The sequence below is a fragment of the Paramacrobiotus metropolitanus genome, unplaced genomic scaffold (assembly GCF_019649055.1).
Source record: "Paramacrobiotus metropolitanus isolate TYO unplaced genomic scaffold, Prichtersi_v1.0 Parri_scaffold0000036, whole genome shotgun sequence".
Taxonomy (NCBI): Eukaryota; Metazoa; Tardigrada; class Eutardigrada; order Parachela; family Macrobiotidae; genus Paramacrobiotus; species Paramacrobiotus metropolitanus.
This window is the reverse complement of record NW_026570256.1, coordinates 140,845-165,966: the sequence shown is the minus strand read 5'-3', so window position 1 is coordinate 165,966 and position 25,122 is coordinate 140,845. Positions and strand designations below refer to the sequence as shown.

Here is a 25,122-nt window from a genome sequence, read left to right as displayed (position 1 = left end):
TGATCTGTAGAAGTATACATTGCCGTGGAAACTGCCAGAACTCACCAACCGGAGGCAGGGTGTAAAAGGTGGCAGTGGCACCTGCTACTGACAGTTGCCCAATGCCACCGGCAATGGCATGTGCCATTTCGCGACTGGCAAGCGGTAAAATATGGCAGTTTTCAGAAAAACGGAAACAGCTAGAAATGACTGCCTAGTGGTCTGGCTTAAGATCTAACGATGCATGGGCGCTTCTCTGCAAAAAACAGTAATATCTGTGAGATTGAACTTCTGCGAACGTTGAACATGTCTCTACATTTACTGAGTGTTGGGCTAGGAACCGGCGCGCTGTAGTTTTTAAGCGGCACAAAAGCACTTACGCAAAGGCACACAATAGTTGGGTCAGCAGTTCGCGTAGCACATTTAATCGCTCTTTAGGGTATCATCAAGTAGGCCCTTCCGCTTCGTGTAGTCTGCTGGGTTACTTGAGTTTCTTTAGTTTTTTTTATATAAATATTATACATGTTAATGTACTTACTTAAATTATGGTCAAGTCGACGCGCGAGAGTAATTCGCACGCGTAGTCATCACTTAAAGTATGCTATCGACATGTACGGTGATTACTCATTGTTCTTAAAACGAATAACTACATACAGTCAAACCTGCGCAGCTGATGCTGATCGTGAATTCCCAGAAAGACGGAGATCATCGAGCGTAGCTCCGTGAACAATTCATGAAAGTGTGGGGGATTCCTCCCCCCACAATGTGTTAGTATGTTATGTAATGACGGAAGTAGCCTTCCGGCTACTTCCTTGTCTTGATGTTATGTAATGTAGGAAGTAGCCTCTCGGCTACTTCCCGGTTTCGGGCCTATGGCGGTTGTGCCGTAGAGCCCATGTTGTACGTTTGTGGCCGCGTTGATATATAATCAACGCGGCAGTGTGTAATGAATTGGGAGTTCTTGGGCCAGGCGCTACAAAAGAGAAGTTCATTATGGCAATCCAGTTCTAAAAAAGTTCACCATAGTAACACAAACTTTCGAAAGAGATTAAACCAAAGCAAAGTAACAAATTCGACGATTACAATTTTCGTTAATAAAAGATGTGCTTTCCAAGCAAAGTCATGCTTGTAAATTGTGCAGTGATTACCATTTCGGGCAGGAATAATGAGAAGCAATTCTTGTAGAATGCAAAGTACCACCTTCTTGGTAATTTCTGATGGCGAAAATCTGAATGGCCTATCATAGTTTCCATTGGGAGACTGCAAAGAAAGTGAGAAAGGCTACAGGGGCCTTTGTCATGCGTCGCATTTGCTGCACAAACGATAAAAATTAATGCAGTACAGTTCTACTTGTATCTGCAGCAGTATTAAGAGATGTTAGTGTGATGAACACGCAGAAGTACCGCGGCCCACGGAAGCTGGCTGCTATTCCTGATTTTCTTTGATTTCTCACTTTTTGTGGTGCTTTTTTGGGCCAAATATGACAATTACAGTAGCTTTACCATTTGTAGCTGTTCACATCTTTCCGCATTCCGTTGTATATCACTGCCAATCTCGTCATCCGTACTTATATTTATACGCAACTTGCGCTATCAGTTGATCAACACAATCGTTTACAATGCCGAGGAGCATAAAGTAGGGAGTTTTTATCAGAAAGAGACTGCGAAACATACAAAAATCTCTTCCAGCATCGCGAAACGCTTGTTCTGTGAAAAAAGCCGATGTGAGCACAGAGATCGGAATAAATGCATGATGAAAAGATGTCGCAGTATAGAGTTCTCCTGTAAGCGCACCTGTGCTACACCTGTGCAGGTCGACGATGACCTTAATGTGTTACCTATGTGTCCCTTATAACGATTAGGCAACGCACCCGTATGATAGTGACCTTTATTCAATATAACACTATGCCCACAATAACAATACTAATGCTAGGTAAGCCAGGTGTAGGCTGGTAGTCGAGTGGTAGACTGCTGGTGGACTGCTGTCGGACTACTGTCTGGTACGGTGTGGAGGGGTGCTTTATATATGGTCCTGGTCCGGATGGGCTCGGCTGCCATGGGTGGGGCTGGTGTGGCGACAAGCCAATGACAGAGTGCATGACGGCATGATGATGTAATATGCGGTCAGCGTGATGCCATATGACCGCGCAGGAATGTGCAGGGCATACCTGCACGGGCTTCCGGTGACTAATGGTCATGCGGTGCGACTAGTGACGATGTCGTCACAAAGACTGCGATGTAACAGGTGACCCGAGGCAGCCCCGGGGACGGAGACATGTGAAAGCGCAACCGCCACCATTGAGCATGCGGTAGCGTTTGGTAATGTTAGCCGGAAGAGGCACTTCGACGGTTGCAAGAAGATAATTATTATAATGAAAGAATGCGCCATCAACAAGTACTGCTGGTTGCCATGACTCGGGTTGATTTTCGTCCACATTAACTAGGAGTTCAATATCTTCTATGACGCTTTCTGGATGAATGAGTTTTGGTTCGCAAAGGTGCGGCAGACGCAGTTCATGCCGTGGAATGCGTTGTAACTGCTGCATCGAACCTACTCGCACCAAAAAGTGATCGTTGTCGATCCCACAAACGTAACCGCGGTACGTGGCATCATCTTCCAGAATATCCACAATAAAGTTATCATAAACGCCGGAGACGAGCGCATGCCTCCCGATACGCGGTAGCAGTCCGATTTCCATAATATTTTTAGACAGCTTAAGACGACGATTCGGTCGATCAAAGAATGATCAACCTGGACAACTGTTTAAAAACGACTTTAATGCAGTGCTGGATAACAGTTTTGCAAACTGAGTAATCTGACTGAAAAAAGCCGTAAGAATTAATGACCACACAAGTTAATACCAGAGGAAATTTGCAGCCAAATTTTTGCGTTTCGGTAAAATATACGCGCTCTCCGCAAGTATAGCAAAATTAATACTGAGTACATCACGCTGATGTGCACCAGTAACCGATCAATGCACTAACACACGTACTTCGATCGATAATACCACATGTTCGTGCGGTATTTCTTCCATCGCTTAAAAAGGAGAGGTGCCGCTTTATTGCTTGTGAATCGATGAGGGCGCGCCTTGCTGGCGCTGACCAGTACAGTCTGTACGGCTGCAAACACCAAGCAGTACCGTTTGTTTTTAAGTCTGCAAAGTGGAGTCAGGCGTTTTTTTGTAAACCAGCGTATGACAATTATTATTTCGGGAATTAAACTTAAGCAAGTACAGTACAATAGTTCTAAACTTTACGTAGAGCGAACGCATTATCTTGCGTAATGTATGTACAAATTTGCAGTTATTGAGTTTTTAGAATGTCATTGAAATAATTTATTAACAGTGCTACAGATGTACAAATACACGCGTGCCAAAGTGCATAAAATATACTGCCAGTAATAATGCACTGCATTGTCGCGAAATTAACAAACACTATTGGACCCATGTGTGGGCCGGGTTTTTATGGCTCCTTTGGTATTAATGGAGACGCTCTGCGGGCAGGGTGTAAAAGGTGGCAGTGGCACCTGCCACCGGTACTGGTAGCTTACTGACAAGCGGTAAAACGCAGCAACTGGCAACTGCAAAGATATCATGTTTTAATGCAGTGAAAGAGCCTGTAAGACCGCAACCATTAGAATACTTAAAATACCGTTCTTCTCTTCAACGCCATTATACTGGGTGCATACGCATGATCTCATAAGATCAATCGTAATCTACAACGACCTGATTATCATGGGATAGCAGAAAAACGGGATGGATGCAGTTTCATATTCATCTTTACTGCTTAATACTACTCGTACATTGTAAAACATGATGTCTTGGCATTTGCCAGTTCCCAGCTGCCATGTTTTACCGCTTGCCACTACGTCGCCAGTGCCAGTGGCACCTGCCACTGGCAAGTGCCACTGCCACCTTTTACAACTTGCCTTACCGCATAGGCGCATACTCTGTCTGCATTCTGCAAGCGTTATTATTGTCTGATATCTATTTTACCTTGGAATCATAATGATTCCGGCTAACGCTATTTTTCTGCGGTAGAAACAATAGGCGACAAAATATGTAAATAACTGGCTAATTTATCGCAAATACTGCGGCAAAACAGCCACTCCGAATCATTAAATATGCACGTGCGCGATCCACGTTTTCGAGCATTCACCGTCATATAGAGAATTACATCATTTTACCATGGTTTTTAGAACCCTACAGTAGGTACTGCAAATTGAAATAGATTAGGTCCACTCGGTGCACGATGTTGAAGTTAGTGGGCCCGCACAGACTGCTCTTATCCCTCGTGAAAATAAAAGTTACTAAAAACATCCAGTTACCAAAAGAAGTACTTGTAAAGTTACGCTAAACTTACAAAAAAGTTTTCATGACAGCCGATTATAACTTGGACCTTTCATATAACTTACGGAATACTTCAAGTTGGTTAAAAGTTACTTACTCGTATTACAGCACTGACGCACAGTCACGCAAGGTTTGTAATTTATTTTCTGTAATCTTAAGCAGTAATAAGCAGCCACCAATTGACGTAAGTTGCATCACTGCATATTAGTGCGTAACAGCATAGTGCATTGCTACTTTATACAGCGCAAATGCACAAAAACATTTCATGCTATGTAGTTTTAAAACATTAAAACATGATTAATTTTTTTATTAGTAATTGCACATGTATGTATACAATACATATTCCACTTCATTTTGTATTTCTGTGGTTCATACAGATAATAAACATTGAATTAAGTAATTCGGTGGCATCGTAAAACAAAATTAACCAAAGTGACTTTTAATTACTAGCAACTAAAATAAATAAGACGTCGTACTGCAATAAAATTTTATAACAACAAAATATTACAAAAATAGCAATACATTTTTGTGGCAGTAGCCGCAGTACACAAAGCAGCTATGTGAAAGGTACACATGTTACCCCACGAGTTGGCGGCCGCAATAAGAGCGCACGCTCGAGCTCGTAAACATAGCTCAGCTCGCTAATAACGCAGTCGAGCCGTTGAAATTCAACACACTTGTGACTTGTAGGAATCAGTTTGTTTCACTTTCTAGTTTTAACTGCACTTCGGTTTGATTTTAAGGGTTGAGTAGAAAATGATAAGGTCTGAAACCAGACGTAATTTGTAGCTTTCTGAATTTTGAAACATTGAGTCAGAAAGCAGTATCAGGTTAAGACTGCTTCTTCACGGGTCTACGAGCTGAATCGCCGTTGAGAGTGTCTGTGCTGGATGAGGAGCCTGCAGCTGGGTTGTTGGATGAACCCGCCTTGATAGTAGATTCCCAATCATTCTGTTACAGGTATGATGACTGGTAATAAAACGTTATATGGAACGCAGCCATACGATTTTGGGGTCGACTTCGTTCTAGTAAGCGTAGAAAAACTGAAAATTTGGAAAGTTTTAAAAAAGAGCGATTTAAATTTTTCATCTTTATTTTACGCTGGACGGAGTCGACTCTCTTTGATTTGCTCACATCCTTATGAAAATCCCTTTACACGTTCTAGTTTTAAAAATTGACTGTGCTACTTGGCAGTCTTAAAGGCAGTCAAGCTAATTTTATGGTATTTTGTAACAGGTTCTTCGGTTATTTTTGGAGACGACTCCATGGAACGATCTCTCTTCCCCTTCGTACGCGTTAAGCATTACTTGTTGGCACCTTCGTTGCGAACGCACACGAGCGCACACTGGGCCTTTGGATGGAGCTGTGAAGCACACTGCCAGTCTAAGCAAAGGTGAGCTCCACAAACTGGATTTAGACGTTGAGTAAATTGAGTAAGTTGGTGTGGAGTTAATTGTTAAGTAACTGAATTTGTGTACGTGCAGACCAAAATTATTAATTTGTGGTAAATATTTTCCCGTTTTTTAGGAAACTACCGGACTTCACTGCCCATTTGATGGACTGGAGTCGACTCGGAACCGAAACAGGCTTTTTGTGGTTTAATTTTTGAATTTTGCAGTATATTCTTTCTTTCTAAATTTCTGTGTTTTAAAACAGCAAGTGCAGCACTCAGACGATAGTTTGATGTTTATTTGTGGTTTTTTTTCTGTAATTTCAGTGCCATCTTTTGTGCGTTGAATTGAAGTATGTCCAAAATTACGAGTAATGTGCGACAAAAGTTGCAATAAAGTTTCTGACAATGATAAAGCAAAAGTTCTGAATACAGTACAATGAAACTTCTAAAAACGAGTTCCAAATTAAGTTGGGAATTATAAGTTCTACACTAACTTTTACGGCACAAAAAGGTACAGCCGCTGTTCAAAGATTGTTACAAAAAAACTTATACATTTTCACGAGGGTATGGTCGATAACTTCGAGGACTTGGTGCAATAACACAACATATGAATAAAATAATATAAAATATGAAGGTGTTTATTGGTATTAACGGCTGCAACGATTTTGCAGTACGCAGTTTTCGTTAGACTGACTTGAATAAGGCGAACGCTCTTGACTATCTGGATGTTTCTGTTTAATTTCTTACAGTCTTGACTGGTTTTGCATGTGTATTCGAGTCCAGAAGTGGCTGTTTAAGAATATCATACAAACTTAAAAAGCATCACACAAACAAACAAGTGCGGTAGTTAAAAAGGTCGGTAAAATTATTCTGCATTCAGGCATTTCAAGCCATTTTACCTTGGACTTTGTAATGCTTCTCCATCGACTGCATAAGAAAAACAGCAGAAGCTGCCGCTAATACACGGCAGTAGCAAGGCCAGTGTCTGCAAAATGCAGTTCTTTGGCGAATACTTACGAGATACATCGGTTATAGTGTCATCCAAATGCTTGGGTGGTTTTTCGTTCCACCTGCAAAGTTAAATCCACTTAGTATGTCATTTTTGCTTATGTTTGCTGTTCGATGCGTACAGTTCGTAGGAGAGCGTAATAAACGGCCAAATGCAACCTTTTGGTTCACAAGCCTCGCTTGTCAAAGAATTCAGCCAGTGGAACAGGTTATCCATTGCGCGTTGTGTTAACACTGGACAATGGTCTTCTAGTGCAGACCGGAAGGAAGCCTCGTATATTTGCGCCGCGGATTCCGAAAAACTGTGCAACCATCGTGGAATCGCAATAAAAACGGATCACGGCAACATCTTAAATTCCATCGTCCAGGGCCCCTAACCCGATGCAGTAGCTCATCGTCTAGCCACAACACTTCTCTGAAGCATATCGATAACTTGCTACTGAAACAGCAGTTCTTCAAGGCTAGATGTTGGCAAATGCAAGCGTAATCCTTATAAATATCTGTCTTATTTGCTTGAAGATAATTTCCGTACATAGTAACGAAATCATATAAATACACCATGGGAAAGGGTTTGGGAAATCGAAAAAATTCGTTGAACAAAAGCCTGGAGTTGTTGGCGATAACCAGCCAGTCGAGTTGCACGTCCATGACCTTTAGGCCTTTCACAGGGGTGAACACACATTCTTCCCAGTCATCGATGAAATACAAAGTCCTGGCATCTTGGCTGATTGTGCCCCCGATGACGTGAGCCAAGTTCCGGTAACCAGAGTCGGATGGGCCCACCCTCAAACTTTCAATGGAATGCTTACGTTGGTTTGGCAACATCACGCACCGCCGAAGTGCTTTACACAATAACCGTTGATGGAAAAATTTGCACGTTCTAAAAAAATAAAGAGCTTATTCGAAGTATCACGAGCAAAGGAAAACTGGAGATTCTCTTGCTTTAAGCTGGACCCTCTCGATGGTTTTTTCAGTTTGCTAGTGCCATTGATGCCCACTGTACAGTTTCCCTTGCCTCAACCATTTAGCCCAAAGGGCCATTTACTCGACAGATTCGTTCGCTTGGTCACTTGGCATCGCGGTGGACCAGAAGCTATAGCATGTATTATGTTTGCGTCGTGTATTGTATTAATTTTGATCCACGATGCATGGTCTAATGGTGACCCTCAAGTGGAAGGATCATGGACGGCAGAGTTGCTTACTATGTTAACTATTAAAACGCATAAGTTAAAATTGATGTATGTGTGAACAGAGTGAGTATTTGCTTTTCAGGAGCTCACCTGGTTAGACTGAAAATCACACAAATTTAATACCAAATCATCCAGCAGTGGATGTTAAATTTATAATACAGTAATTATCGACAGAAGCGAAGCGAAGGTCCTCTATGTTCAAGAAAACGGAACTTTCGTCACGTCGGTCACGTCGGTCACGCAAAGATAAATTATTGCGTATTCGCCGCCTCCCAGAAAAACTTTACACGTAATACGTATACACCGTAATAACAGTATAATTTTACAGTATATAATTACATAGCACACAGTACTTACTTAAACAGCTAAACAGTCTAAACTTAAGTATCACTATACAGTAGCTGTTGTTATGGATATACAAAGACAACCCGAAGAATATCGCAGTAATACAAAAGTCAGCAGAAAGGTCACGTTTTACCGGCAAAACGAAAACTTAAACTTTTTTTTTAAAAATGGTTCGAAAGCGAAAAGCGGAAGAGTCAGTTGGGAGATCAGCCAGAAGAACGAGACGGTATGATTCTGGGGGTATGTATCGTCCAGAGAAAATCAAAAGCAAACAATCAAATAGAAATTCAATTCCATGGCCCTCAAATGTCAATCAGTCGCCACGGGAAGGCGGTAACCGTGCACGGAAACAAATCCGTACGTACTTCTGTGCATGTCTTTGTACTACGAAAGGCAAACCAATTTTGAACATTTAGGTGGAACCGACTTACCACAACAAGTGAGTGAAGCAGCTTTCCGTCGGGAGACCCAAAAGAAACAGCAAACTGCTCGCCAAGCAAGAAGAAGAGGCAGTATGACGTCCGCACAACGACAATCCAAAAAGCGCCGTGACCGGGAGGCCGCTGCCCGCAGACGAGAAAGGGAACATCATCAAGGCGATGCCGCAGCTCACGATCGCACACGGCAACTCAATAATGTACGCCAAGCTAGAAGGAGAACGAGTATGTCGTCTGCGCAACGGCGATCAAAGCAACGCCGGGACCGAGAGGCAGCAACTCGTAGACGTAACCTAGAAAAAGAAAATCGCGATGGCGATGACGCAGCCCAAGCTCGGACACGGCATGCTCAACGTCAAGCTGCCGCCCGTGCTCGAAACCACACCCATATAAACTTACTAAACCCACAACTCCTGGCTTCCGCACTTGAGCAGCGAATGCAGACACTCAAATGGTCAACGTGCAAGGGGTGCAAGGAAGCCTGGCCCGGCTTAAAAACTGACAAAAAACACTTATGTGCCAACTGCCGGAAGCCCAACCCTGCACAAGCTGCACTGAGTTGCTTTAAGCTGCATTTGGTAGCGTTGAGTTATGTTGAGTTACATCAAGTTGCACTGAATTGCATTGGGTTGCCTTTTTAAAACTAAATTGCATTAGTTGCGCTTTCTTGCATTAAGTTACACTGAGTTGCGCTTTGTCTCGTGAAGTTGCGAGAAAACTACCCTTGTTACGTGCGAACAGAAACCGTGCCAGATGTACCATGTAGATCCATGTACTGCACATATGTAGCACTATGTTGTTCGTGCAAAATTTTGCATGTTACAATCTCTCTCTTCGCAGATCATGAAAATGTTTGCCCGATACCTAGTCGTGGATGTGAACATACCCCTATCCAACAATCGTTACTTACCAAGCATTCGTCTGCAGCTGCAGGCTTGAAATGCGGTAATTCCCGTAACGACAATTACCCATCTCAGATTGCTGCATAACTCCAGTGGTTCGGAGACTCAGAATTCCTTCTACGATTACCGTTTTTCGGAGGAACTTGTTTGGCCTAAAAGATTAGAACTCCTTGGTTAACGAAACCATTAGTAGCTGCACCGTTGACGAACACCTTAAAGTCTCAACGTATATACCACCTACTCCATGGCAGAAAGAATAAAATAAGCTTCTATTTCGGAAATGATATTCATTGTTTTTCTACCTCCACGTTTTGATTTAAACTGAATTATCTTGGCTCGCTGAAATTTTGTTACGTTGCACACAAACCGGTTTGAGAAAAAAATAACCTGGGTTTGTCGTCTTCTTTGAATTTTGTTACAGATAATGTTATCTCAGTGATTAAAGCAACAGTCGATTACGAGTACTCGTGCTAATAAAGCGATTACAATGGATGCGGCGTAATACTATATAACTTATAGCGTATTCAATGTGTTAGTTTTGCGTCATGTTGTGTTGGATTAACGTCCGTAAAACCTCCATAAAAGTCGATAAAAATTTGAGGTTGGTTACACATTTACCAAAGGTTTGTCTCCTGAAAGGTCACTTGCTCGAGGTTGTTCTCTTTACACTGAGCACGCAGTCTTTGTTCTTGTTGGGTGCGCGCGTCATCCTTTCCGCTGTTGACTCTACGGCCAGTACGCCGACAGCAGGAGCAGGAAACATGCATGTTGAAGTTGGTGAATTCACTAGTACACTACATCCGGTCGAACGTGCAGCGCGTCGCTCGATACGGTCGACGCTCAGCTCGCGCATCTAAACCCTTGCCAATCGTGGACGGAGGAATTAATGTTGAATGTAGAGATGGCAGCAGTACTCGGAGCTGCCGCAGTCCAGCGACGTGCCCGATCGTTCACCACTATACAGTGCGCTTAGTTAACCTCGCCGTACCGAAATGCCATTGTGAACTGTGGGATCACTGTTTGGCGTGCAGAATTCGATGGCTATCTGGCACGTGTCTTTGTCGTTAGAGTTGTGGATGTTCTCCTTGCCGGTTACACTGCGATTTTCAAGTAACAGCAGCTACGACGCAGGCAATCTGGAGACAGTGATGCGAAATTGTTAATGTTATACACGAAAACTTCCTGGACGTTTAGACAATTTCCGTTGTTGATTATCGTCTCGCAGTCTGGTGCGCAGTGAGCGATGTGATCTACTCGCCAAGTGTTCTACATAAACAAATGCAGTTTGCATGGAATGGAACTGAAGTATTTATTGCCGTGCACAGAAGTACTGCATTGCGGCAGGCACCGGAAGCACCTGTAATCGATAAATTTCAAGCAAGTAAAAAAGTGCTACCGTTGACAAAGCCGATTTTGCTTCCGACTGAAACCTTATTGCAAGCGAAACTAGACTTTTCGTTCTGGGCACAGTTGAACGGCCGGGCAGACGATTTGTACCACGTTGCACCATCAGCTGGTAATCGAATACACAGGTTCCGCAAGTAATTGACGGATCCGTTTCCGACACACTGCGGTGCGAATTATATGGACTTGATACTTTAAATCTAAACAGCAGAACTGGTCGTTTCTGCATCCGGCGGATTTGACGAACCCATTGGCGAGAAACTATCATAGCGGCTTTTTGTCCTTAGGTAGATACTAGATGCCGTGGTTAATTGAAGGCTTCTTCATGGAACTGCATCCGCTGTCGGTAACGGTATCCACTGCCTTCTTGCTGCTGAAGAACAGTTTTCGTTCTTGTTCGCATTTGTAAGAACGGCGAAGGATTTCGAGGCACATTAAATATTGGTTCGTGACCTTTGAAAGTTCTCTCCATAATGCTCGTGTTGGTTTTCGGCACCCGCTGCAGAGGAACGGGTATCGACTCAACTTTTCAAAATCGAAATAACAGAACTGTCTATCTGCACATCCGGTTGATTTGGCAAAGCGTTTAGCATCGCACTATCGTCTCTGCTTACTGCTTACACAGATGCCGCTGGTACCACAGTATTCCAATGGGATTATTCTCTGGACGACAAGGTGTGCTGTATCGGTCGAAACAGCATATTGGACTGCTACCGTACTTGGACGGCTGGGAGAAAAGCCAACATCCAAACTAACTGGACAGTCGATCCTTGTTTACACATAAACCATCGGTGACCTGACCTGACGCGCCAACTGTTGCGATAGTTCTTCGAACATCCGATCAACGAATACGCTTTTTGTTGTCGTAGTTTGATGAGCGGAAAAAGAATTCTGAACTGATTTAACTGTTTAGCTTGGCCTTGCTCATATGCGTGACTTTTCAAGTTAATTCCATTTGATGCGTGCATTGTGTCCAACTCGATTCCTGGGAAGTATTGCGGCAGCAGTACTGACTGGAATCGCAGTCGTGTGACTTGAAGATTCGAAAGCCATTCCACTGTTTTGTTCCTGACTGACATCCAGACCAATATACTGCCGCGGATAAACTGCGGATCGGATGCTTACCGGACTGCACCGCGCCCGGCTACTTTGTTGTTGTCGTCTTTGCCGAAAAAAAGAATAGGTTGTTATAACAGCTTTCGGATAAGAGCTTTTTATCGGCGGTATCCGCATTATGAGTCAACTGATCGACGTTCAAGCACAAACCACTTGTGACCGATGGATTGTCGATGGGCTGTATGTTCTGGTTAGGAACAGTAAAGTACTGTTAAAAAACTGCTGCTGTCGGAACAGCATGTTTAGTAAACGGCATGAAAGATCGACCGGGAAGACGGCTTTGATGCGCACTGCGCTGAAAACTGATTTATACACACGCGCTAACCTTGGTCACGTCGGCGTTTGTTTCTTGTACAAATTGCCTGTCAACGGATGTCGTCAAATCGTATCAGAAGAACAGTTTTGCTATTTGGAAAATGTTTCGCGGAGCAGTGCTGGATTAGTTGATTGGCACCCGCTCACGTGCCGCTCCTAACAGAAAACTCAGTACATAATTGGCGTGCAACCAGCGGTGACAACTTCGTTCTGTCTTTTCGTTCCAGTGAAGCAGCTGGAGCTGCAGAACTGCTTGGCCTTACACTTGCAGATTTCGACATACTTGACTGGTACATTTACTGGCCCGATCTTGGGTCATTCTGGGAATGTACATGCGCCCTGTTCCATAACGGCAGTTGTTCTTTCGGAAGTTCAGTCTGGAAAACGGAAAACTGTTCCTTTGCGCAGTTGGTTCATTTCGAAAGACAATCACCTCGGCACTGAATGTTGACTTCACCATGCCCAGCATAATCCGTTGAGAATGAATTGCTCAGTGCTCACCGGGATGCAAACAGCCGTACTAAATGGTTACTTGTCTACTTTTCGGACTGACTGTTAATCCTGTTGACGGCGCCAGTGTAGCGTCTTCGCTTGTGGAAACGGCGTATCGAGACAACACCAGCTAAATCTGAGCAGTCTTCGAATGACGATGCACGTTTCTCCATGCACCTCCAAATCACGAATCCTTTACGAATGTGGCGTCAAATGAATTACTACGGGCTGGCTGAAACGGCTGCAACAAGGACCGGAAATTGTCGGAGCGACCCAAAGCTGCACCGCAACTTTATTAACCCATGCAAGCCGGTATCTCGGCGTCTGCTGAAAATTTGCTAGCGGTGTCCGTGTTCTTGTTACGATAATAAATGCAATTCTAGCCAGCCGCGCAATCCAAAGAACTGGCGAAGAACCGCCCGTTATAATGGCCCGCCAGTTGTGATGAAAAGTCTTTATTAATAATCAATGCACAAATCAGGTGGAAGAAAAATAAACAGAGTACATTAATCACAACAGCAAAACTTCATTTAAACTATCCACTCCGTCCATCGTGCCAAGGATAGATGCTGCATTGTGATTCATCCAAGCAGACGGCATTGCTAATGGTCGGACTATAGCAATAGAAATGGTGCTTGCCCAAAGCTTTTTGTCAATAATATGCTGCTTTTAGGCACGTTGCTGGTTGGGATTCAACAAGTGCCGGTCTGCCTTGTTGAAGCTGCAACCGGCACTGGGAAAGTAGCCGGTAACCAACATACATGTTGGGTTTTTTTGTGGTGTGGTGAAGGCTTTGGGGATGAAGCCAGGGTTAATTGCCACCAGCACAGCGCCAGTTGGCACGACATCCGGCGTCCACAGCTTGTCCTACGTAATCAGACGCTTTGCCCACAGAATTCTTCTGATGGGCTTTACTCTGATTCGATACAGATGGTTGACCTTCATGGAGTGCCAGCGGCATGCATTTAGCATCATGGATGGTTGTATCCCTGCATTTTACACATGATACCTTTGGTTTGTGCCCTTTTGTTTTGACTATGATTCAGCAGACTCAGTGTTATGCCACATTGGGCAGTCATTTGTTTCGATGGTGCGTAGTGGTCCGGTCCAGCCCATTGCATCGTGTGACAACTACTGTGCGAGTCTACTTGTGAGTACTGAGTAGGCAGGCGCTACCAAGCTGCATTTTGATGCACCTTCGTGAATCAAATCGCAGTATACAAATAACCACACTGCCATTGTCTTCTTTCCTTTAATATCCAGGCAGAACACCGCATCAAATTGTTTACAATTTGTAGTTTATCGAAGAGCAGAGAAACCTTGAGGCACTGGCTAGTCTGGTCAGTTAGCAAAACCGAATGTACAAACAATAAGAGATAACAAAAGAGTCGAGGTATTGAATAGCTAGAGAAGGTTATTTGAATGTATCTGTAACAGCCAAATATAGATCAATAGAACCAACAGCTGAATACTTTTTTCCCCGTAGTTTTTTAACAGCACCATCAGATCAGTAAATTTAGTAAATGCTTTTTCCGCTGTTTAATCAAATAACGCTCTAGCTTATGGGTTGTCTTTCTAATGCAAAAGCCGCGCGGTGGCATCCGCTCTGTCCGGCGAATTTCTTATCTCGCACTCGTCTCTCTAAATATCAGCAGGTTGCACATACCTGACGGCAGGTCGAAACTGCTCCTGTTACAAATCTTGAAGAGACATACCGCTTCCTTTTGGCGCCTTCGGTCGATTCGGTGTGGTATCTTCGGTGTGATACCTTCGGTCGCTGGTGTGATACCCAGCTGTTTGTACAGTTGCGGAATTCATTTTTGATTTTAGGTGGTTTGTGCATGCAGCCGGGCCGCCGGCGTGCAGTAGTTGTAATTTTTGTGGTTGCTATCTGCGCTCTGATACATATACGATATTAACCCAAGCGAAAATGCATTTTTCGAGTACGTGCTGCAATCACTTGATGTGTTATGGAATTTCGATACATTTGGCTTATATTTATACACTTTGTTTGTAGACGATGACTTCAGCGTGGCCTCCTAAGGAACGTATCTATCCCGAGGACATCTTCAATGTGAAAAAAGAGGGCACTGACTTCTTCTTGCGACTGCTAGTGATTAACAATCAGCACCGCTCCGGTCCAGAAGATGCGTGTAAGTTAGAAAATATCTTAGTTTCTTTATACTTCATTTACATTATGTATGTATGAATGAATTCATTATTGTAAACTACATTAAATATACTTGTGGGAGCACAGATATTTTAGACTGTACTACTACATCTGTAAAGAGAAGTTTTTCGTCTTATTTTTAATCACAGCTTCCTTTTCTTCGTTGCAGTTAAATGTCGGTTCCTAACGGAGTTTCTTCTGGAGAACGATCTTTATGCCAGCGATCTGCAGTTCATCAATACGGATTTGACAAAATGCATTTTCGTTTTAATCGGATGGCAGGATCCGAAGAAGGGTCGTTTTTTGGCCTCCAAGATCCACAAAATTATGTAAGATACCATGAATTTTATGGCATTTGATGGCATGAAATACGAAATTTAATTCTGTCATTAACAAGTTCTGCAAGGGCAACTGATTTCATAGAAGTGCTGTATACATAGAACTGATAGAAGTACTGTTTACGGTAGACGGGACAACCGGTAGCAAAATACCGAGTCGGTATTTTGCTACCTGTTGTCCCGTTTAAACTAACTCATGTAGTTCATGGAAAGGTTTGCAGGCATTGTATGACCGTTATTTGTTTGGCAAACGAGCGATCTGAGTTTCATAATAATTTATGGTAATATGGGGAAGGCTCCGCACACCACGAAACACCACCGCCAGGCTCCGCACACCACTTTTTATTATTTTTTAATTTTTTTACAAAAACCACGGAAATCTCCTGACACCACCAAGGGCAGAGTGTACACCACCACAGTCTGTGCACACCGCTATTCGAAAACAAAATTAACTACCTAATTGTTATTACGGGCGGAAAAAAAGACAGCTCTATCGTCTCGCGGCATGTCTCCTCTTTTTTTTGCCTCCGCTTCCGTTACAGTTAGCAAATTTTTCGGTTTTACACACTTGCCAAACGCAGGGTGTTTTTGTTTGCGGGTGGTTGCTTGCTTTTGGCAAGCAACCACCTGTTTTTTGCTGTGCTTACCTACTTAAGCGCAGCAAAAAGGAAGCAAGCATTTCGTAAGAACTTTCTGTGCTTACTTACTTGCATTACGCATGCTGTATAGTAAAGATTTGCCTTGCGCTCTATTGAAAAACCCAAAACATTGTACTTCAGATACAATACAACGTATTTTAAGTACAGTACTACCTGCTATACACACACGAAAAATACTACATGCCTAGCTCATATTAGTCGTATCATGTACGTATGACTCGTATGTACGACCGAGCACTGTATGTTTTCGAAACTATGAGTATAAGGTGTTGTCTCGAGACTGCCGATTGTTGTAAATATATATGGCGGTGGCGCAAAAATGGTGGCCCGAGACAGAACGTGGTGCGAACGGTGGTGTGCGCAGCCTGGTGGTGGTGAAAAGTGGTGTGCGGAGACTTTGGTGGTAAAACGTGGTGTGCGCAGCTTTCTCCATAATATATTACGACTAAAGGTCATCTGCTGGTGTAGAAATTCTCCGAAGGTTTACATGTAACTATTTTCGCCATCGTTCACTTTCTGATTATGTTTCATAGCATTTATGCCGTCGAACTCAGCACTAAAGAACAGAGCAGTGTTCCTGAGAACGCAGATTTGTAATTTTCTTCGACTTCGTGGACAAAAATTATTTCAGCCATAACAAGGATATACATACAATTGGTCTAAATCAGCAATCCACAAGCACAGCTAACCGCGCTGCTTAATCACTTAAGTTAATGCTTTTTTGCTTTTGCGGCTGATTTTCCGGTGATAAGTGAGCGTTTGAATTTATTCGTGACTGATGGTACTTAGTCTATCAGTTTTGTAAATAAATGTAAATATCTCACTTTGTATTTTGTATTGTACAACGCCACTTTCTTTGCCAGGGGACTGAAATGTTTGACTTATTTATGGAATAGGTTACACAAGGTTTTGCCGCCATAAATTGCCTTTCTAGCTGAACTATTACTTTTTCCTTGTTCGCTTTTTTGTATGGTGTAGAGCTGTGTAGAGCTGTTAGCTGTAAGAGCTATAGAGCTGTGTAGAGGTGTAGAGTACTGAAATGTAGACAGTATCAAGCCTGCCTGAGTGCCAATTATTTAAAGGGCATCGCGGATTGTGATTTCAAGAGCGTTTTAATTAGGCTGTTCTCGCCGTTGGATACTTGTGCACGCTGCAGTGCTTAGTTCCGTGAAACCTATTGAATAGTGTGGTCAATTTGTGCATTTGTGGAATTTATCATCTTCGTGCGACAGAACAGTGCCCGCTTACAGTAGCGGAAAATGACCAAAACTTGCTAGCAGTAATGTAATACTGTATTGGTATAATTCTGGTATCCTGCCGGTGTTATGAATTTATGCGGGAAATTGTAATAAATTATCACGAATATCAGCGATCACAATTTGCGCAATTTAGTCCTTGAGCGACTGAGAAAACCGATGAGATATTTTTTAAACACTCTGTAAAACCAAGCTTTAGTAAGATTTTAAGAATCTCGTGTGTCACTGAAATCTAAAGCCTGGTCGTGAAATAAAGCATTAGAAGTTAGTAACATGCCGTTCTGAAAGAAAATAGTAACAGCCACACTTATTATACAAAAGCCTATACTGGCCCTGTAGCAGTAGGACTACTAATATATTAATATAATAGCCTCTAGCGAATACTGCAAATTAAATCTCTTAATTTATTATTGGAATAATTATACGAAATGTTTTTGTTTGCAGGAGCGAGAAGAAAATCACTTTCGAAAACTATCACTTTGATGATGAGATCTTCAAAGGTAGCTCGTGCGCTTACGATGACCCCAACTACCGACAGCTGATCGAAGACAAGCCGCGTGTGATGTTTTCCAAATCCCGGGTGCAGCATGTGAAAAAAGGCTGGGCAGAGATAATTGTCAATTCGGGGAAGAAAGAGGACAAGAAGGACAAGAAAACCAATAAAGGCCCATGGTTCCCAGAGGTACAGTATTGATATCTTTGTGCCTTTCAACTGTTGATCAGAATCATTAAAATAAAAACAACTTGGTGGCTGAAACTTACGCGCGTTCGCATTCGATGCCTGCTACGTTTTACGCTTCGCCTTGTGCCTAGCTAACAAACGGTTACTCTAGTTTGCAATCCTTATCGAAAAATCTGGCAGGTTTACGAGTAATAAGGCTTTGTCTTCCGCCTGTATATAAAAGAATTATGGCGTTTTGTGTTCAGTAATGTGTACATTACGATACCAGTTCTGGCTAACGTTATTTTGTTTTTGTTCTTTTCTAGATCGGCGGACCAGTGGATAAGCCGCTGCATTACCACGCAAAAATGGGAGTATCTACCCCACAAATCCCATACACTGGGATGTTTGCCCTGCGTCGAGCATTTTTCCAGCAAAAAGTCCTTGGGGCTCTCTACGCATACTCTGGTAAATGGGGTAAATAGTGAGTGGACCTTTTTTATTTGAGTCTGTGACTTTATATAATGCGTTAATCCATCTGTTTTCTGTTCAGTTCGTAGAAGAAGGGGTTGATTTTGTTGCCGCTTTGTTGTTCTATTTCCTTGTGACTGATTCTGTACAACAGATTAGCCACAACAGGTGTTTATTTCCTAGCCTAATTCTGAAACAGTAGTGTTGGGTAAAAAAAGTACAAAGTGCATCGTAGAGAATGGTTAAGGTGGACCCAAAACGCGCTGCCAATTTGCATGCGTTACTGAGCGTACTAGTAGTTAAATGCCTACGGTATGTGCCGTATTGCCTTCAGAAGCGATAGTTCTTTGTCATTATTTTACCGCGATATCACATTTCATAGCAATGATCAAACTGAATCAGGGAGCAAAAATTAGTTGGTAAATAAAAAACAACAACAAAAGTTCGTAAATACTGAAGTTCGCCTTGATATCTTTTACAGATGTAGTCGCAATGTAGTCGCATCGGCGCAAAACTGTCAAAGAATTATGGATTCGCTCAGCACTTCCTTAAGGTCACCGGCTAAGTAAACAAGTGTGCGTTTGTCAGCAGTTACCGAGGTATGACTGCAGAAAATATACGAACTTGTGTCCGAGAGTTTTGGTGAATAATACTTACAGGTGCGATATGCACATACAGATATTCTGGACGAGTAGGAAGGTTTCGCGTTCAGTTCAAATGCAGAAGCAGGTACTTCCCGTATTTCGCAAATTTGTAATTATTCTTGTCACTTTAAGTTTGCTAAAATAAAAGAAATAATATCCCTGCCACACTGTACATTTATTGATTGCACTCTCGACACAGTCAGCAGACTCAACAAGGCACAAGCATTGTTAATCAGTTTGTAATTTTTTTAAATATCCTGATCACAGCTTTTCCGTGACACTATAATCCCTCTTAATTACTATGAATAGGTATTTTTAACAAGACTGTTTTTCCGTTTACCAGCACATCTCAACTGGAGTGTAACCCAACCGTTGATTACTCGTAAACACCGAGCAAAGCGTTGTACGAATCGTACGTCGAGAGAATAGCGCAGCCGCACTGTACAGTTGGCAAACCGTATGATAGTAAATAATTATTATGGTGCGGTGATTACGTAATGAACCAGTTAAAATTTAGGACTACGGTAAACAATCTACCCTACGTTACCGTGAGTCGTAAAACTGCGTTATTAATCCGTAATCGGATAGTTTTGCTCTACAAAAGTTACGTGAACCAGAAACATTGGGTGTTTTCCCATTTTTCCATTTCTCGTGCACGCTTTGGTTTACGAAGGTGTATCGCAGTACGTGTATAATAATTACTAAATTTGTTCTTCTTCAACAGCCGACTCAGCGAATTCAGTAACTGGCTTCTGTCGCCGATTCAACTTGTATTAACGTAACCTTGAATACACAGGGCGAACTTGATACACAGTTTACAGTAATGGTGAAAATTAACCACGCGGACACGATCTTGAGCCTTGATCTGTGGACTCCACACTGTATAACGAAAAGAATCTTCGTTTGTTGTACTCGGTAAATGTGAACCGAATTTAATTAACATATCAATCTATTGTAGTTTACCGTGAGATAATTGTTCGACTGTAAAATATTGTTCGTAAATTGTGTCGCGGCCGCAGAGAATGGGCTAAAGCCGCATGAAACCGTACAAAATTTCAATACGACTTGATACTTCTAGGGCGAAGGTTTGCGTGTGGGGGGGGGGGTGTCGTTTCATGTTTGTCACTAGTCGTTTCATGGGTGGCAAATAGTAAGGTCTCAGGTGTGTGTCCAGAAGTAGTGTATTCGTGTGACACTTACACTGATGAAGTTATATACGCGTACTTGTATGGATGTCTCGTGAATGTTGTGCTACTGTGTCCGTAGCAACTGGACACTGTAAGTCCCTGATGTTGCTAGGCGGTCTTGGTTAGTCGGTTGTCTGCGCCTTTGCACAGGCGGATAATAAAAAGTCTATTACATGTATAACGCCATACAGACATTAGTGCATTAGCGCTGCAACTTGTCTGTGTACAAATCACGCATACAGTGTGGTAAAGCCAAGTTGATACTGTCGGTTTTATCATTTTTCACATTTTCTGTTTGAATTCTTACTCTTGCAAATTTACCTGAAACGATAGCTATATGATTCCAAAAGACAAAGGAAGCAAAATATTTGCTATAGCAACCCATTTCAGTTTTTACCTTTTTTTGAGATCTGGTCGGTGGCGAATAAACCACTGACCAGTTGCGTAATTTGTCACGGGGCGAGCCACTTTAAAATTTGACTAAAATTTGGTATCTTCTTCTAATTTTCAGTTGTTCATCGTGAGACACTCAGAAAAGATTGAACTTTCAGAAGAACTATTACTTTGTCGGGTTTGAGCTACGAATGTGACCCCCACGGCTTACCAAAAAAAGGGGCGGGGCTATGAAACATCGAAGATTATTATGGCTCCGCCCCCACAGCCCCGCAAACGTCTTTTCTCTCAAAAATGACCTTAAATGACAGAGGAGGCTTTGACAAAGAAGTTTTGTGCTGCTCACAACGCGGTAAAATGCAGTTGAACGACGCCACACATTTTACAGTGGAAGAACATTTTTCCATGTCCGGTTTTTAAAATCCCTGTTTTTTTACTCACGAAAAATCGGACAACCCTCACTGATTTCAAGCCACAGATTTTTTGATCTGTAGTTCTGTCTGGTAGGAGTAAGAAAATTCTAATTTGAAGTTATCCATGGCTCTGATGATTCTCCAGTAAATTTTTGAGCGGGAAATCAGGTGGTACGTAGAAAATTCACCACTAATTTTGTTTTAAAATCTGTACAAAAAACAGTTTTACACCTTTTTTAAAGAGAAAAGCAGGATTCCCTGTAGAAATAAATTGTGAATCCTGTAGAAGACGAATGGTGAGGAGAAGTTCAAAATGCAATTTTAAAACGAATTTATTGTGGAGCAGTATCAACTTGGCTTTACCACACTGTACATACATACAACTAAGACGTTTTCACAATTGCCATTGGCTGGCCCGGCCTACTTTTGCCTACTTGTATAGATGTATGCGTGATTTGTACACATACAAGTAAGAAACGCAAATGCACTATTATACTGGAGTTTCGCACATTCAAAATTATGTGAACACAAATTTTATTCACTGCTTGAAGTGGCACCACTCACTTTACTAGGCCAATCCTCTGACCACTGTTTTGTTTCCCGACAATTTGCTGACCGACATATTGCTGATAACCACAACTTGCTGACCGACATATCACTAACCGGCAACTTGCTTTTCTACAATTTCGCTGCCCGACTTCTTGCGAAAGCCCGTTGACCGACAGCTTACTTACGGTCTGGTTTCGAGGCTTTCCAAGCTTTCAAGACTTCTGAAGAGTTTTTCTGGGTTTCTATAGATTTCTCAGGTTAAATAGGGTTTTTGCAGTTCTTATGCCTCTTAAGAACGTTAAATGCCTGTGTAGAACGTTAAACATCAGCGAAATGTCGGTGTCAGCAGACAATCGCTTTGATCTTTCTTTCTTTCAAACAATCTTTCGCTCATTTTGAGTTGTCAGTTGCCGGTAAAAATTTTGTCGGTCAACAAGAAGTCGTCAGCAAGTTGTCCGTCAGGGATGTTCAAAGAATAGTCAGTGTGCCGTATAAGGCATTCAAGGCACTAAAACGCACTAACAAGCTGTCATCCGCGTAACCTTTTCCGTTCTGAGGCAGGAATGGGAAAGAAAAATTGCCTGTAACTTGGCGCTCGTATAGCGCAATTACTGTATTGTCGAGTCAACTTGCCACCTTTTCTTACAGTGAGTTATATGCTAATCGGATACGACTCACTGTAAAAAAAGGTGGCAAGTTGACTCGACAATACAGTATCTATCTATCTATATAAAAGAATAAGGAGGTGCACAAAATTTGTGTGTGTCAGGGTCTAAGTCATAGACACGTTCAACCAAACTTGAATGTCTATATACCGTTCGATAGCCCTGAATGTGTAGATTTGTACAAAGTTACCAGATTCCAGAAAAACCTAAACAATTTTGAGAAAAAATTCACAACTCTAACATGGAAAGTCTACGGGACGTCAAAAACCAGTTAACAGAGTTAAGTATGTATGTAGCTGCCACCTTGCGCAGGTTGTGGGGCTCTGTTGATTTTACCATACCGGCGAAGAAGTATGTACGGCTGCAGCTTGCAGTACATTGAACCGTTTGTAGTCGAGTTAGCTGGAATGGTTTTATTTCACAAAATGCGGTAACATCACAGTTTTAGAACAACAGATAAAAAAAAACAGAATTTCATTTAATGCTGCCGCTCCCTCCATTGTCCCGAGCACGGAAGCAGCGCTGCCCCGCTGAATTTCCAGCGACAATCGTTGACGGAGGTACTCATGGGAGCGAGGCTCACCCGTATGTTGTTGAAGTCGCTTGCCAATTTCTTTCACTAAACGGCTAGCTGACTTTCCCCATGGTCCAAGAGTTTCAAATGCCAGCGGTACGAAGATGTATCTGCCCTGCAGGTACAAATACAATCCCGCTTTTCTATCTTCCGCCTGAGTGGCGGCGGATCCCGCAGTAACTGAAGTGGACTTCCGATGAGACACAGCGACAGTATCCACGCAGGTCACGTCCCATGCCAGACACATGCCGCGTTGCCACGCAAACGTGGTGCACCCGTCCGGTCGACGATCTGACGTATGAGAAGTACCTCGCGGCTCCAGTTTTGCGGGGATACCGGCTGAAACTAACGCCCTGCACAACATGCTGTTCAAGCCGCCGTGGCGTGCATGCCTTCCCGCAGAAAAAGCACAGGACAAGCCGTGATGGCCGTACACATCTACGGGCTTGTGGCATTTGGAACATGAATGAGCTTCACAGATATCCACACCCAGTCTCAGGCCGACTGATATCTTTACGGTGTCGTCGTCCTAGAGGTTACCGATGTGTGCCGAGGGCAAGGCATTCAACCATATGCCAGCTTCCGGTGTCGACTGTGCGAGGAGACGGGCCCGGTTAATCTCATCGTCGCGGAAAATGTCCAGCAGTATGGATAGTGATATGTTACACAGTGGAAGGTCCCATGAACGTTGTGCCTTTCTCACGTTAGGCTCAGGAAGTTCAGTCAGTCGCGCCTTTGCTTTCCACAACTCGAAAGCGGCCGAGACATTTATAGCGGGGTTATCAGGAAGCAGTAAGTAATGACATTAGGCCGGATACGGAGTGAATCGAAGCAAAAAAGGCTGGGAGCGCTAATTCTTCCGTCCGACGAATGCCAATACCGCCCCTGCTCACTGGAAGTGTCGCCTGACGCCAACACGGATAGTCGTCGTGGCTGGTCCGTACGTTGCATAGGGACTGAAAACATAACTGCATTGCTTCGTCCAGTTGATAAAGTTGTTGCGGTTGCTTCCAGGCATTGCAGCAACCCAGCATATAAATAATTTTCGGTGCTCCTAAACAGTTTTTCAGGAGAAAAAGGGCGTGGTGACGTGGCAAAGCTCCAACCGATCACACGCTATTTTCACTGTTGCGCACTTTTCGGCTACAGCTGGACCGATTGTATCGTCCAAAACTGGTGCCCCTAACAAAAAGAAGTCGGCGTTTGTTAAGATGCGCAGTTTCGGGTACAACTCCTGGAAATAAGTCACAGCGTCGTTCCGGGCTTGTTCGGTCCCGCCAGAGATGTGTAGCTCGCACTTCGCCTCGTTCACTTCTAGGCCGATTTCACGGGCTTTCCGAATAATTTCTACAAAGACGAGTGCTACTGTCGCTGGTTTACCGCCCACAGTTCCGTCGTCCAAGAACCAGGCGTTTAAATCAGCCTTCAAAGATGCCAAGAGAGGTTGGAGTGCAAGACAAAACAGTAAGGGGCCCAGTGGATCGCCTTGCTGTACTCCAGACTCTGAAGACATCATCAACTGTTCGATAAACAAAGAAGAACGATTACCGTATGCCGAGTGAAGAAAGGCTCTGTACTCGGGTAGGTGACGATCCGCGGCGGCTAAAATGGCTTCTCTAGAGATAGTGTTGAAAGCGTTCTTCAAATCGACTTTCAAGACCGCGGTTAGCTCCGCTACGGACGATTCCACGAATGTTCTTGTTGCATGGACAATTGCTTCAACACCACCACGCTCGTTGAAGCCAAGCTGCTGGGGCGACAAATCGGAAGTAATGCGGTCGGCTACGCGATGACATATGATTTTTGCTGTCAGCCGGATAAAGTTAGTCCAACCGCAATCGGGCGCAGGCCGCCGTCTTTTTTTCTCAGGGCAAGCAGTTTACCACCAAAGAATACTGGCCGAATCTCCTCTGGGATACTTCCAGTCAGTGCCAAATTCAAAACATTTGCCAGCGCTTCACAAAGTGGCTTACATTCATCGTTGAATTTATGGCCGACCATGTCGAGAAGATGTTGTGGACGTAAGCCATCCGGCCCCGTTGCCGAACCACGGGGGAAGGTGTGAACTGCGGAAAACACTTCTGAAGCTGATATAGGTGGCGCTGCAGCTGCCGGCGGGGCGAGCGAGGCCGTGACTGGGGGTGGAGGGCATTCAGGATGCTTCTCTCGTAGCTCCTGTAGTACAGCGGGAGAAAGGGCTACAACAGCATCAG

General features: G+C 43.3%; 2 long non-coding RNA genes across 2 annotated transcripts; both read left to right on the top strand.

Moving 5' to 3' along the window:
* Positions 1 to 5,020: 5,020 nt before the first annotated feature.
* Positions 5,021 to 6,127, top strand: LOC129589705 (uncharacterized). The gene is made up of 3 exons (XR_008690649.1): positions 5,021 to 5,287; positions 5,564 to 5,720; positions 5,855 to 6,127. It is a non-coding gene; the product is annotated as an uncharacterized LOC129589705 (long non-coding RNA).
* A 2,283-nt stretch (positions 6,128 to 8,410) lies between these two features.
* LOC129589703 (uncharacterized) lies at positions 8,411 to 9,949 on the top strand. Its single transcript, XR_008690647.1, has 3 exons — positions 8,411 to 8,620; positions 8,680 to 8,900; positions 9,541 to 9,949. It is a non-coding gene; the product is annotated as an uncharacterized LOC129589703 (long non-coding RNA).
* The last annotated feature ends 15,173 nt before the right edge of the window (positions 9,950 to 25,122 follow it).